This window comes from Macaca nemestrina, chromosome 15, assembly GCF_043159975.1.
Source record: "Macaca nemestrina isolate mMacNem1 chromosome 15, mMacNem.hap1, whole genome shotgun sequence".
Classification (NCBI taxonomy): Eukaryota; Metazoa; Chordata; class Mammalia; order Primates; family Cercopithecidae; genus Macaca; species Macaca nemestrina.
The window spans coordinates 99628408-99643642 of NC_092139.1; the positions used below are offsets into that span (position 1 = coordinate 99628408).

General features: G+C 50.4%; 1 long non-coding RNA gene across 2 annotated transcripts in view; it reads left to right on the forward strand.

Annotated features, from left to right (window-relative positions):
- The first annotated feature begins 6505 nt into the window (after window positions 1-6505).
- Window positions 6506-15235, forward strand: part of LOC105487191 (uncharacterized) — a 30579-nt gene continuing 21849 nt past the window's right edge. Inside the window, exons 1-2 of one of the 2 annotated variants that reach the window (XR_011614442.1) lie at window positions 6506-6634; window positions 8791-8873. This is a non-coding gene — a long non-coding RNA (uncharacterized lncRNA). Of the gene's footprint in view, window positions 6722-8790; window positions 8874-15235 lie in introns of both variants that reach the window. The other variant, XR_011614441.1, reaches the window with a different exon arrangement.

Consider the following 15235-nt stretch of genomic DNA (forward strand, 5'->3'; position numbering starts at 1 on the left):
ACCCAGCTTTTTTTTTTTTTTTTTTTGAGATGGAGTCTCACTCGGTCACCCAGACTGGAGTGCAGTGGCGCAAAGTTGGCTCACTGCAAGCTCCACCTCCCAGGTTCACGCCATTCTCCTGCCTCAGCCTCCCGAGTAGCTGGGACCACAGGCGCCTGCCACCGCGCCCGGCTAATTTTTTGTATTTTTAGTAGAGATGGTGTTTTACTGTGGTCTCAATCTCCTGACTTTGTGATCAGCCCGCCTTGGCCTCCCAAAGTGCTGGGATTACAGGAGTTAGCCGCCATGCCCGGCCTAATTTTTGTATTTTTGTAGAGATGGGGTTTCAGTATGTTGGCCAGGCTGGTCTTGAACTCCTGACCTCAGGTGATCCACCCACCTCAGGCTCCCAAAGTGCTAGGATTACAGGCATGAGGCACCGCGCCCGCCTGAGATTTTTTTAAATGCAAACAGGATTGTTTCTCCCACAGCTCAAAACATGTCCACAGGGCTTCCCAGTGCTCAGAAGATGGAGGCCTCCAAGGTCCCTGCTGCCCTGCCCATGTCACCTTCATCTCAAATTCCTCTCCAGCCTGTTTCCTGCTGGCCGCCAGCCTCCTTTCCACGCCTGATACTTTCCGTGCTCCCTTTGCATTCCAGTGCGCACCACTGCGCTCCAGTCTGGGCTACAAACTGAGACTCCATCTCAAAAACATAAAAAAAACTCACCTGGCTGTTGTGTGGGACAGGTGGGAGAGCAGTTTGCTCCAGAGAGAGCTTGAGTGGCAGGCACCTATGTGGTAGTTGTAAGATCGAGGGACATGGTGGATACATATTTAAGAGGTAGAGTTGACAGGATTTGCTGAAGGACTGAGTTTGAGGGTTAGGGCAAGGAAGGACTCAGTCTACCCAGGTTTCTGTTGTGAGTAACGTGGCATGGGGAGGGATGCTGCTCTTCTTTCAGATAAGGCAGGGGTGCAGGGCTGGGCCTAAGGTGTGCAAGAGAGGTGCCTAAGGCGCAACATATATATATTTGTTGTTGTTGTTTGAGATGGAGTCTCACTCTGTCATCCAGGCTGGAGTGCAGGGGCACAATCTCGGCTCACAGCAACCTCCTCCTCCAGGGTTCAAGCGATTCTCCTGCTTCAGACTCCTGAGTAGCTGGGACTATAGGCGAGTGGCACAACGCCTAGCTAATTTTTTTTGTATTTTTAGTAGAGAAAGGGTTTCACCATGTTGGCCAGGCTGGTCTTGAACTCCTGACCTCAGATGATCGGCCCACCTCTGCCTCCCAAAGTGCTGGGATTATAGGCGTGAGCCACCGTGCCCAGCCCACGACATATTTTTTTAAATTTTAAAATTTTATTTATTTTTTTAAGAGACAGGGTCTCACTCTGTTACCCAGTTTGGAGTGCAGTGGCGAGATCATAACTCACTGCAGCCTGGAATGATCCTCTGACCTCAGCCTCCCGAGTGGCTAGGACTACAAGTGCACACCACCACAACCAGCTGATTTCTGTAGAGGTGGGGTCTTGCTATGTTGCCCAGACTGTCTCAAACTCTTGGGTTCAAGCAATTCTCCCACCTAGGCCTCCCAAAATGCTAGGATTACAGGCATGAGCCACCATGCCAAGTCTAGGGAACATTTAAGGAGGCACACACTCTCAGGGGTGGTCTTAAAAAGGGGTGCCTTTTGCCGGGCATGGTAGCTCACGCCTGTAATCCCAGAATTTTGGGAGGCCAAGGCAGGTGGATCACGAGGTCAGGAGATCGAGACCATCCTGGCTAACACAGTGAACCCCGTCTCTACTAAAAATACAAAAAAGTTAGCCGGGCGCCACAGCTTGCGCCTGTAGTCCCAGCTGCTAGGAAGGCTGAGGCAGGAGAGTGGCGTGAACCCGGGAGCAGAGCTTGCAGTGAGCCGAGATCGCGCCACTGCACTCCAGCCAGGGTGACAGAGCAAGTCTCCGTCTCAAAGAAAAAAAAAAAAAAAAAAAGAATGCCTTTTTCAACGCTGTACCTTGGGAGAAGCAGGTTTTTGGAATTTTTTTTTTTTTTTTTTTTTTTTGAGACAGAGTCTTGCTCTGTCACCCAGGATGGAGTGCAGTGGCACGATCTCGGCTCACTGCAAGCTCTGCCTCCCGGGTTCACGCCACTCTCCTGCTTCAGCTTCCCAAGTAGCTGGGACTACAGGCGCCAGCCACCACACCTGGCTAATTTTTTGTATTTTTAGTAGAGATGGGGTTTCACTGTATTAGCCAGGATGGTCTCGATCTCCTGACCTCGTGATCTGCCCGCTTCTGCCTCCCAAAGCGCTGGGATTACAGGTGTGAGCCACCGCGCCCAGCTGGGATTTTTTTTAGAGGGATTCGGGGTTGTGTCTTTTCAGCAGTAGTAATGACACTCTTATGTTAAAATGGGGGCTTTCACTTTTACCAGCCCCCTAAGAAAGGTGGAGAGAGCATTGTGTGCCAGCTGTGTTAGTCCCCACAGGAGCTCTGTGAGGGGGCTCTGCACCCACTGGCCCATCTTTTTTTTTTTTTTTTTTGATGGAGTTTCACTCTTGTTGCCCAGGCTGGAGTGCAGTGGCGCAATCTCGGCTCACTGCAACCTCCGCCTCCAGAGTTCAAGTGATTCTCCTGCCTCAGCTTCCCAAGTAGCTGGTATTACAGGTGTGCGCCACCACGCCCAGCTAATTTTGTATTTTTAGTACAGACAGGGTTTCTCCATGTTGGTCAGGCTGGTCTCGAACTCCCAATCTCAGGTGATCCGCCAGCCTCGGCCTCCCAAAGTGCTGGGATTACAGGTGTGAGCCATCACGCCCAGCCATGGCCCATCTTACAGATGAGGAAATCAGGCTCTGATAGGTTCCAGAACTTCCTGAAGGTCCCATAGCTTGCAAGTGGGGGCACCAGGCCTCAAACTCAGGCTTGCTGACTCAGGAGCCTACTCTCTTCCCACCACGTGATGTTTCTCCAGCCTCCCCAGTTTCCTGGTGAAAGGAAGATAATTCAAGAGCCCGTAAAGTCCCAGGTGCTTTCAAGCTGGCCAACTCCTTGTTGCTCATTGCCATCGAGTGTGCAGAGGAGCAAACCAAGGGTCTAGGAAGTGACGAGACCTCTCAGCTCAGCAGAGCTTCATCATGAGAGCCACTTTCTCTCTATTACAGGTGCTCTCCACCTGCCTTTAAAGTTCTGCCCGGCCAGGTGCGGTGGCTCACACCTGTAATCCCAGCACTTTGGAAGGCCGAGGCGGACAGATCACGAGGTCAGGAGATCGAGACCATCCTGGCTAACATGGTGAAACCCTGTCTCTACTAAAAATACAAAACAATTAGCCAGGTATGGTGGCGAGCACCTGTAGTCCCAGCTACTCGGGAGGGTGAGGCAGGAGAATGGCGTGAACCCAGGAGGTGGAGGTTGCAGTGAGCCGAGATCACACCACTGCACTTCAGCCTGGGCGACAGAGTGAGACTCTGGCCCCCCCAAAAAAAGAATTGGGGCAGGCGGGCAAGTGGTGTTTGTGCATGACACATGAGCCTGTGGGGTAGAGGTGGGAGAGGCAGGGTACAGGGACATGTGGGACAGATGGTTGCTGGGGGAGAAGCCTCCTCCTCACCAGCTGGTTCCCAAGGACAGCATGCTTTGTAGCTCTCTTTTCCAGGCCTACATCGAGCCAGGGAGAAGAGGGGAATGAGCAGGCACATCCATGAAACTGAGGCCTCAGGGGGCAGGACTGGTGGAAGGGGCCCTCTGCCCCTAGCTACCTCATAGCCCAGCCCTACCAATAAATAACCATGGTTTTGCTAGTGCCTCCAAGTACTGGACCTCAAAAGTCACAAACTATCCGGAGCTTAAAAAGGAGTGAATAGGCTGGGCACGATGACTCACACCTGTAATCCCAGCACTTTTGGAGGCCGAGGCAGGTGGATTGCTTGAGTTCAGGAGTTCGAAACTAGCCTGGGTAACATGGCAAAACCCTGTCTCCATAAAAAATACAAAAATTAGCCAGGCCTTGTAGTTCCAGCTACTCGGGAGGTTGAGGTGGGAAGATTGCTTGAGGCTGGGAGGTCGAGGCTGCATGTGCCAAGATGGTGTCATTGCAATTCACCCTGGGCAACAGAGTGAGACTGTCTCAGAAAAAAAAAAAAAAAGAAGTGAATAAACATGAAGATTAGGCCCTGTGACTCCCAACACACACACATGCACGCGCACATGCACACGTGCACACACACACATTCTTTTTTTTTTTTTTTTGAGATAGAGTCTCGCTCTGTTGTCTGGGCTGGAGTGCAGTGGTGCAATCTCGGCTCACCGCAACCTCCGCCTCCCAGGTTCAAGCGATTCTTGTGCCTCAGCCTCCCGAGTAGCTGCGATTACAGGTGCGTACCACCATACCCGGCTAATTTTTGTATTTTTAGTAGAGACAGTTTCACCATGTTGGCCAGGCTGGTCTCAAAACTCCTGACCTCAAGTGATCCGCCTGCCTCGGCTTCCCAAAGTGCTGGGTTTACAGGTGTGAGCCCCTGCGTCCGGCCACACTGCTTCCTTAATGTATTAGTCAGGGTTCAACCAGAGAAACTGTACCACTAAGGGGATACAGATGAAGAGATTTGTTACAAGGTGATTTGCGTGATTGTGGGGTTGGCAAGGTAAATGCAGTAAGTGCAGGCTGGAACTCTTGTCACGGGCTGAAGCTGCTATCCACAGGCAGAATTTCTTCTTCAGGAAAACCTCATCTAATTTTAAGGCCTCTCAACTGAGTCTATCAAGCCCACCTAAATTATCTAGGATATCCTCCCTTTATGTAAAGTCAACTGATGATGGACTTTATTTGCATCTACAAAATAACTTCACCAAAACATCCGGTTTCGTGCTGGAATAATTGGGGCCTTCAGTCTAGCCAAGTTGACACAGTAGAAAGACATCACACTCAGCTGGGCATGGTGGCTCACTCCTGTAATCCTAGCACTTTGGCAGGCCGAGGCAGGAGGATTGCTTGAGGTCAGGAGTTCCAGACCAGCCTGGGCAATGTAGAAAGATGCCATCTCTGCAAAACATGAAAAAAGATAAATTAGCTGGGCTCCATAGCGATGCCTATAGTCCCAGCTACTCAGGAGGCTGAGGTGGGAGAATCACTTGTGCCCAGGAGTTCGAGGCTGCAGTAAGCTATGATCATGCCACTGTACTCTAGCCTGGGTGACAGACTGAGACCCTGTCTTGAAAACAAACAAACAAAAAACAGTGGAACATTGATTTACATATATTAGAGCACTTACCACATTCCCTGTGGTGATTTGCATGCAGCATCTCAGTTAATATCAAAACATCCCGTGACGCAGGTATCCTTCTTGTCCCTAATTTTTTTTTTTTTTTTTTTTTTTGAGACGGAGTCTCGCTCTGTCGCCCAGGCTGGAGTGCAGTGGCCGGATCTCAGCTCACTGCAAGCTCCGCCTCCCGGGTTCACGCCATTCTCCTGCCTCAGCCTCCCGAGTAGCTGGGACTACAGGCGCCCACAACCGCGCCCGGCTAATTTTTTGTATTTTTAGTAGAGACGGGGTTTCACCGTGGTCTCGATCTCCTGACCTTGTGATCCGCCCGCCTCGGCCTCCCAAAGTGCTGGGATTACAGGCGTGAGCCACCGCGCCCGGCCTCTTGTCCCTAATTTTACAGGTCAGGAAATGGCCTCAGAGAGTTAAGGAGACGCCCACAGTAGCGTGGTGTGGTGCACCTGAGTTCTGAACTGTTACTTGCTATGGCGTCTCCCTGTGAGCCTCTCTTTACTCTGCCTTGTCTCCTTGTCCTGGGGCAAGAAATTAGGGTTTAAGACCCTTTGGGATATGAGGATGTTTCTGCCACTCTGGACCTTAGTTTTCTCCCCTAAGTGGCTCTGTCTCTCCTGGCCTTTCTGAGTTTGGAAGGGAGGCGCCATTCTGGTACGACTTTCTCAGGCCTGTGCTGCCACCTACGGGGCTCGAAGGTGCTCGCCACGCTCCAGACCGGCCACCTGGCAGGCAGGTGAGCTTGCAAGTGTTAAGAGCAGCGGGATGCGAGGGAGGGAGCAAATGGAGTTGAGGGCTATTTCTGGGCCTAGTAACCAATAATGCAAATATCGGCTCTTATCCTCAGCTGCTCGCTCAGGCCCCCCAGAATCCTCTAGCATTTCTGGGGATTAAGAGGGTGGTGGGGTTTTCACCTCTATCACGTCGGCTGCCAGCCTGGCGCCCAAAGGTTCGGCCGTCACTTGCCCCAGCGGGTCCCTGGAACCGTCGGGATGCCCAGGCTGCCAGGGAGTCTAATGGGAAACTGGGAGTTTTTTTCACCCCATCAGGCCGCAGGATAGGTCTGCAGTGCGACTCAGGCTCCAGCGGGGACCCGCCCACTCGGAAGCGGGAGGAGGAAGAGGCTCCAGAGACGAGCCAAGGAGGCTGGGAAGAGGAGCCGCGTCGCGGGAAAAGGGATGCGGGAGCTCCCGCCGACGCTCCACCTGTAGCCCCGCCCCTGACCCCGCCCACTTCCCAGCCCCTCCCTTCCAGGCGCATCCTCGAGGTGGCGCCGTGGAGCAGCGCCGGGGCTCTGACGACTCTCTGAGGGAGCTCAGTCAGGCTCTGTGCGTTTTGGTTCAGGCGCCGGTTAGTGGCGGGAAAGGCCACGCGGTGAGTTGGCTTGAGGCAGAGGCAGGCGGAAACCGAGGCTAAGAGGCTGGCTGTCGCCGCCACCCCGCAGCAACCCCAGTGCAGCCGGTCAGTCAGTCGGGTCCCCAGCCCGACTCACAGCGCTCCTCCATCAGTCCCTCAGTCAGTCCCTGCGTTTCCTTTCTTTCTCTTGCCTTTTCTTTCTCTTTTTTCTTGTCTTTTCTTTCCTTCTCTCTTTCTTTCTTTTCCTTCCTTCTCTCTGTCCCTCACTTTCTTTCTCTTTCTTTCCTTTTTTCTTTTTTTGAGAGGAGTCTCCCCCCTATGTCACCTAGGCTGGAGTGCAGTGACGTCATCTCGGCTCACTCAGATTCCACATCCTTCCACACATTGGGCTCAAGCAATCCTCCCGCCTCGGCCTCCCAAAGCTCTGGGATCACAGGCGGAGCCACTGCATCGATCCAATCGTTGCGGTTCGTGTCAGGTGGTCGGCTGGCCATCACCGTGCCCTTGTCACCTGTGTCCCCGAGCCCTGCACACCGTGAGGGTGAGCAGAGTCCATGGAGGATGGTGAGGGGAGGGAATATGTGGCGCCTAGGCCTTGCTTTTTCCGTTTGTTTTTTTGTTTGTTTGGTTTTTATTTTTTTGAGTCTTGCTCTGTTGCCCAGGTTGGAGTGCAGTGGTGCCATCTTGGCTCACTGCAACCTCTCCCTTCCGGGTCTACACGATTCTCCTGCCTCAGCCTCCTGAGTAGCTGGGATTACAGGCACTCGCCACAATGCCTGGCTAATTTTTGTATTTTTAGTAGAGGCAAGGTTTCACTATGTTGTTCAGGCTGGTCTTGAACTCCTGGCCTCAAGAGTCCGCCCGCCTCGGCCTCCCAAAGTGCTAGGATTACAGGTGTGAGCCACCGTGCCTGGCCATTTTTTTGCTTTTGGTCAGAGTTACTTGTCAAAGGGCCTTGGTTTTTTTCCCCTCAGGATCTCCCAGGCCCTTAGGGGGCAGAGGGGACAACGATGCCAACCCACTCCTGAGGTGGTGCTCGGCCGGCACAGCTGTCCCTGAAGCAGAAGAGTGGCAGTGGAGGGGCCAGAGCCCTGGCTCTCAGTGGCTGTACTGAGAGTTACTCCACGTTCAGCCCTTCCCCACCCGACCCTGATTGGCTGTGGGCTGGGCCTGATCCTTCCCGTACCTGGAGCAGCTATAGGCTGGGCCTGATCCACTGACCGCCTTCTGTGTCAGAGCTGGCAGCATGGGGGCCCAGACCCAGGTCCTTCCAGGAGGTGCCAGGGCAATGGGACCCGGCCCTGAGCTGGAGAGAGCATTCCTGGGCTGGTCATGGCAGTGCTTCCACCTCACTGTGTGTGCCTGTGCAGGTCACTTCACCCAGGCCTTGGTGTCACCATGGACAGCTTTCAGAAAGGGGAAATAGCCTGGACATGGTGGTTCACACTCATAACTTCAGCACTTTGTGAGGCCAAGGTGGGAGGATCACTTGAGGTCAGGGGTTCAAGACCAGCCTGGGCAATGTAGTAAGTAACCCCATCTCTAAAGAAAAAAAATTAGCTGGACATGGGAGGCTGAGGTGGGAAGATGGGGCTTGAGCCCAGAAAGTCGAGGCGGCAGTGATCCTCGACTGCACTCCAGTGGTGCATTCGATTGCACTACTGCACTCCAGGCTGGGTGACAGCGAGGAGACCCCTCTCAAACAAACACACACAATCCCCCTGAACCAAAACCTGCCACCTACTTCCTTGCCCTGCCCGGACTGTGGGTTTGGAAATATAACCATGGAGGTGAAAGCCCAGGTGTGAGGAAGTTATAACCTGACCTCTCGTGGGCTTCCTGATGCAGGGGAGGAAGAATGGAAGAAAGAAATGAGAAAAGGCAGAGGTGGCCTGAACTCCTGGGCTCCAGGGGACACTGTGTCTGTTACCCCCACCCACAGGAGCCTGGGGTTCTGGCCTTGGCTGTATGACCCTGGGCCTGTCCCTGCTCCTCTCTGGGCAGTGAAGAGCTTAGGTTCCATGATCTCTAAGGCTTGAGACTTGAGTGGAAGGGTTTCTAACAGAAATCCTGGGGCCATGATGTTCGGAGTGCAAGAGCTAAGCTGTCTGGTACAATAACCACTAACCATATGTTGCTGTTGCACACTTGACATGTGGCTTCTATAATTTCAGGTGTGCCCAAGGATATTGTAGAACTCTCTAGCGACAGTGTGGGGATGGGAGCTCCCGCCGACAGACTCTTGCTTTCTGGCTTGGTAAGTGGGAACACTGAAGTCCTGGCTGTGAGCTCCACCCATTGGTGTTGGGATAGGTACTGGGGAGGGTGGGAGCTGGGTCAGAAACCCTCCCTCAGCCCAACCTGGGTGGACTCCTGGGACCCTTGTTGGGAAGAGGGATCTGATGACCCTGGGGGAGGGAGGGAGGGAAATTGGCAAGACTCAGATGTATACTCTGGGGACAACGATCCTCTCTTTCTGCCCCAGTCTTGCTCCTTTCTTTGAAGCTGGGGTGGTCAGCTCACATCATGCCCAGGCAGCCTCAGTGTTCCAGTAAGGCGGGAGCTACAGCTCCTGGAAATCAGAGGTGACCAAGGCGAGGCAGATTTTTTGTAGGGACTTGGTGGGATACTCCCAGGGGATTGTTCTCCTGGGCAGACCTGGGAGGTCCCAGGAAGAGTTAGTTATTCATTCACAACCGGTGTTTATTGGACATCCACCACATGCCAGGCTTTGTGCTAGGCAATGAGTGACAGGAGTGAACTGTATAGACATTGACCCTGTTTATGGAGTGCAGAGTCTAGAAGTGGTGATAAGGGCAGTGAGAGAAGACAAAAAAGAAAGTAAACGAATTGGTTAAAGTCAAAATTGTGAGGCCCGGTGCAGTGGCTCACACCTGTAATCCCAGCATTTTGGGAGGCTGAGGCGGGCGGATCACCTGAGGTTGGGAGTTCAAGACCAGCCTGACCAACATGGAGAAACCCCGTCTCTACTAAAAATACAAAATTAGCTGAGTGTCATGGCGCATGCCTCTAATCCCAGCTACTCAGGAGGCTGAGGCAAGGGAATCGCTTGAACCTGGAAGGCGGAGGTTGTGGTGAGCCGAGATTGTACCACTGCACTCCAGTCTGGGCAACAAGAGCGAAACTCTGTCTCAAGAAAAAAAAAGTTAAAATTGTGGTATGTGCTATGAGGGTAGCAAGGAGGGTACTAAGAAAGAGAACAAAGCAGGCCATTCTTGGAGGACTCTCTGAGCAGGTGACACTTAGCCTAAGACCTGAAAGAGGAGGAGCCAGCCATGGAATGGAGAGAATGTTCCAGACAGAGGGAATCACATTCATCCACTCACACACTCATGCATGTGTTACTCTGTGCTAGATGCTGTTCTGTTTGCTCCAAAAACAGCGATGAACAATACAGGAGAAATGCTTTCTGTCATGGAGCTTATGTTGTACTGGAAGAAGACAGAAAGCAAATAACCAATTAGACAAATAATATCAGGAAGTGATGAATGCTCTGGAGAACGTAAAAAGATGATGGGCTAGCAAATGACTAAGGATGAAGGGACTATTGCAGATAAGGTGAAGAGGGAAGGCCACTCAAGAGACCCGAATGAAGAGAAGGAGCCAGGCATGGAAGGATCTGGAGGAAGAGCATTCCGGAGAGAGGGACCAGGAAGTGGAAATGAGTTTAGCAGATTTGAGGCATATGGCCAGTGGGAGAGTGATGGGCAGTGAGGTGCAGGGAGCAAGTTGTGGAGGGTATGGCAAAGCTAGGCCAGGAGTTTGGATTTTAGTAGAAGGCATCAGGAAGCTGGTGGAGGGATGTGGGTAGGGGAGTGGTCCAGTCCCTCCGGCTGCTCTGTGTGGGTGTGGAGTGAGAAGGTGGGAAGGTAGGAATTAAACTAGTTAGAAATCATTGAGGCTGGGCGCGGTGACTCATGCCTGTAATCCCAGCACTTTGGGAGGCTGAGGCGGGCGGATCATGAGGTCAAGAGATCGATACCATCTTGGCCAACATGGTGAAATCCCGTGTCTACTAAAAATACAAACATTATCCGGGCGTGGACAGAATTGACAGGACTTTATGACCATTTGGATGAAGGAAGAGTGTGACTCCTTGGATTTGACTTCTAGCAACTGGGTGGACTGTGGTGCCACTGACTGAGTTGGAGTGGGTTGTGGGAGATACATTTTGGGGAGGAAAATACAAATGCAGTTCTGATGAACTTACAGAGATTTCTGTAAGACAGGAAAGTGGAGATGACAAGCAGGAAGCTGGGTCTCCGAGCTTGGAGCACAAGGAACAGGACTGGCCTAGAGATAGATTTGGTTCGGGGCACAGGCAGCTCTGGTTAGGCCCACAGAGACGGTACTGTTCAAGGGACAAGCACCACAGAGACAGTACTGTTCAAGGGACAAGCACTAAGTTGTCTGGCACAGACACTAGGCTCTCCAGCACAGTAGCCATGAACCACATGTGGCTGTTGGGCACTTGACATGTGTCTTGTCTGATTTCAGGTGTGCTGGAAGTATAAAGGACACGCTAGATTTTGAAGAGTTTGCATGGAAGAAAGAATGTAGAATATCTCATTAATAATTTTTATACTGGGCCAGGCATGGTGGCTCACAACTGTAATCCCAGCACTTTGGGAGGCCGAGGTGGGTGGATCACGAGGCCAGAAGATCAAGACCATCCTGGCCAATGTGGTGAAACCCCGTCTCTACTAAAAAATACAAAAAATTAGCTGGGCGTGGTGGTGTGTGCCTGTGGTCCCAGCTACTAGGGAGGCTGAGGCAGGAGAGTCACTTGAATCCGGGAAGTGGAGGTTGCAGTGAGCCAAGATTGTGTCACTGCACTCCAGCCTGGGGACAGGAGAGACTCCGTCTCAAAAAATTTTTTTTTTTTTTTTTTTTTTTTGAGACGGAGTCTCGCTGTGTCGCCCAGGCTGGAGTGCAGTGGCGCGATCTCGGCTCACTGCAAGCTCCGCCTCCCGGGTTCACGCCATTCTCCCGCCTCAGCCTTCAAGTAGCTGGGACTACAGTCACCCGCCACCACGCCCGGCTAGTTTTTTGTATTTTTAGTAGAGACGGGGTTTCACCATGTTAGCCAGGATGGTCTTGATCTCCTGACCTCGTGATCCACCCGCCTTGGCCTCCCAAAGTGCTGGGATTACAGGCTTGAGCCACCGCGCCCGGCCAAAAATTTTTTTTTAATACTGATCATATATTGAACTGCTAATAGTTTGTATATACTGGGCTACATAGAATACATTAGTATTCCTATTATTTTGTAGAGATGTGGCCTTATTATGTTGCCTAGGCTGGTTTCAAGCTCTTGAAACCAGCAAGGAGATCCTCCTGCCTTGGCCTCCCAAAGTGCTGGGATTACAGGTGTAGGCCACTGTGCCTGGTCATAAAATAAATGTATTATTAAAATTAATTTCACCTGTTTTATTTTTCCCTTTTAAAATGTGGCTACTAGAAAATGTAAATCACATTTTTTTGTGGTTTTTGTTTTCTGAGACAGGGTCTTACTCTGTTGCTCAGGCTGGAGTACAGTGACGTGATCTCAGCTCACTGCAACCTCTGCCTCCTGGGTGCAAGCAATTCCCCTGCCTCAGCCTCCCGAGTAGCTGGGACAGGTGTGTGTCACCACACCCAGATAATTTTTGTATTTTTAGTAGAGAAGGGTTTCCCCATGTTGATCAGGCTGGTCTCGAACTCCTGACCTCAAGTGATCCACCCGTTTTGGCCACCCAAAGTGCTGAGATGTATTTCTTTTCTTTCTTTCTCTCTCTTGTTTTTTTTTTTTTTTTTTTTTTTGATACGGAATTTCGCTCTTGTTGCCTAGACTGGAGTGCAATGGCGTGATCTCGGCTCACCACAACCTCTGCCTCCTGAGTTCAAGTGATTCTCCTGCCTCAGCCTCCCAAGTAGCTGGGATTACAGGTGCATGCCACCACGCCCAACTAATTTTGTATTTTTTTTTTTTTTTTAGTAGAGATGGTGTTTCTCCAGTTGCTCAGGCTGGTCTTGAACTCTGACTTCGGTGATCTGCCCGCCTCAGCCTCTTAAAGAGCTGAGATTACAGGCGTGAGTCACCACGCCCGCCCGTTGGGATGTATTTCTAATGTTCCATAGGGTAGGGCTGGTGGTGTGTAGTAGGGTATGGCAGATGAGGGCACCAGGGGGCAGCAGTGGCTAGGAAAAAGAGAGGCATTTCCGATGAAAACAACCTAAGGGAAACCCAGAGTAGGGGTTGGCCTGGCTCTCTCTGGCTCCCTTCCTGACACCTTGTCAGAGCACAACCGTGGCACACCGCTTCAGACTTCCCAACCCTGTGGCTGTCTCAGTTGGAGTTGAGGAACAGGTAGGAGAGGTCCCCATGAGATGGTAGCATGAACCACTCAAGAAGCTGCTGGTACTTCAGCCTCTGACCTCATTCTCTTCCTTTAACTCCAGCTGACATCACTGTGCTAGGGGAACATTTCCACCTCTTGGGCTGAGCAGGGTATGCCAACCAGCAGCTGGGTAGTCAAGGCGACCAAGGCAATAAAGCTCACAGAGGTTCATTTATATGAAATAAATGTGGCTGTAACTGGTTTTCATCCATTATAATTCTAAACATCATGTTCAAATTGCCTGTAGTGTTTTTAGTTGGCAGGAAAACTGACATTAGGGAAAAAAGAGCAGTGGGATGACTGGGGGCGAGATTGAATTCACTTCAGTGGGTTTGGTGTGACTTTTGTGAGTGTCGCCGTGTGACTTTTGTGAGTGTCACAGTGTGCCAGACTTTTGTGAGTGTCGCAGTGTGACTTTTGTGAGTGTCACAGTGTGCCAACAACCAGTTGGGTTGTTCACTGTGCAGTCCTCAAGGAATATATGTCTCAGCAGTTTAATACAGGGAGAAATGTGTAGAGGGATAAATAGAGACCCATGAGAGCTCAGAGGAAGTGCAATTAATGCTTGTGCCTGGGTGTGTGAAACTCTGAACTCAGAGAAGGTACTAGGTAGCATCAGAGCAGAGAGTCAGGATTTAGCCATGCAGTGGAGGGGTGGAGAGTGGGTTCTGCAGGCACTGGGACAGCAGGAAAGGACATGACTCAAAGAAGGACAGGGAGATTTGTTTGGCCATGTGGAGCAGGGTCCTAGGAAAACAAAGATGGTGCCAGATCTTGAGAGGCCTTGGTTTCCAGGTTAAGGAAATTGAATGACTATTTTATTTTATTTTATTTTACTTTATTTTATTTTATTTTCTCTCTTTCCATAATTCAGAGAAAGAGAATGGACTTTGGATTTGTAGGTACTTAAGAGCTTTTGAGGAGGGCCTGAGCTGGACAACACTGTGCTTAGAAAGAAGAAACCGTACAGTGCTTCAGTTTTTGTGTAAATAAAATAAAATATGAAAAAAGAAGAAAGCATTTGCCTTTTTGTTACTCAGAGGGCAGGGTAGGAGAGGAAAAGGAGCTTGTGTGTTGAAAACAGGGAGGTAAAGAGCCCCTTTGGGATTAGTCAGTTGGCAAATAAGGCAGAGTGGTGGAGCAGTTGGGAGTATTTGTTTTGGGAATGGGAAGACCTGGATTTGATCACGAATCCTATAATTTTTTTTTTTTGGTAATAGCTTTCTTGAGATGTAATTCACATGCCATATAATTCACCCTTTAAAGTGTACAATTAGATATTTAGTAGGTTTATAATTACACAACCATTACCACAATAATTTTCCTTTTTAAAAATAGAAATTCAACTCACATACCATAAAAGTCACCATTTTAAAGTGTACAATTCAGTGGTTTTTGGTATATTGATAAGGTGGCACAATCATTACCCACTGTCTAATTCCATACTATTTTCTTTTTCTTTTCTTTTTTTTTTTTTTTGAGATGGAGTCTCGCTCTGTCGCCCAGGCTGGAGAGCAGTGGCGCAGTCTCGGCTCACTGCAATCTCTGCCTCCAGGGTTTATGCCATTCTCCTGCCTCAGCCTCCCAAGTAGCTGGGACTACAGGCGCCCGTCACCACACCCGGTTAATTTTTTTGTATTTTTAGTAGAGATGGAGTTTCACTGTGTTAGCCAGGATGGTCTGGATCTCCTGACCTCATGATCCACCCGTCTCGGCCTCCCAAAGTGCTGGGATTACAGGCGTGAGCCATCACACCTGACCTTTCCAGACCATTTTCATCACCCCAAAAAGAAATCTTTACCCATTAGCAGTCACCCCGTCGATTCCCTTTCCTCCCAGTTCCTGACAACCGCTGATTTACTTTCTGTCTCAATGGATTTGCCTATTCTGGGCATTTTCTATAGATAGACTCATATAATATGTAGCTTTTTGTGCCTGGCTTCTTCCACTAAGCATAATGTTTCCAAGGTACATCCATATTGTAGCATGTATCATTACTTCATTTCTTTTCATGGCTGAATAATATTCCATTGTATGGACAGACTACATTTTGTTTGTACATTCCTCATTTGATGGACATTTGGCGTGTTTCCACCTTTTGGCTATTCGGCTATTATTAGTGATGCTGCTGTGAACATTCTGTACAGGTTTTTTGTGGACATGTGTTAAATTTTTTTTCTTTTTTTTTTTTGAGATGGAGTCTCGCTCTGTCCCCCAG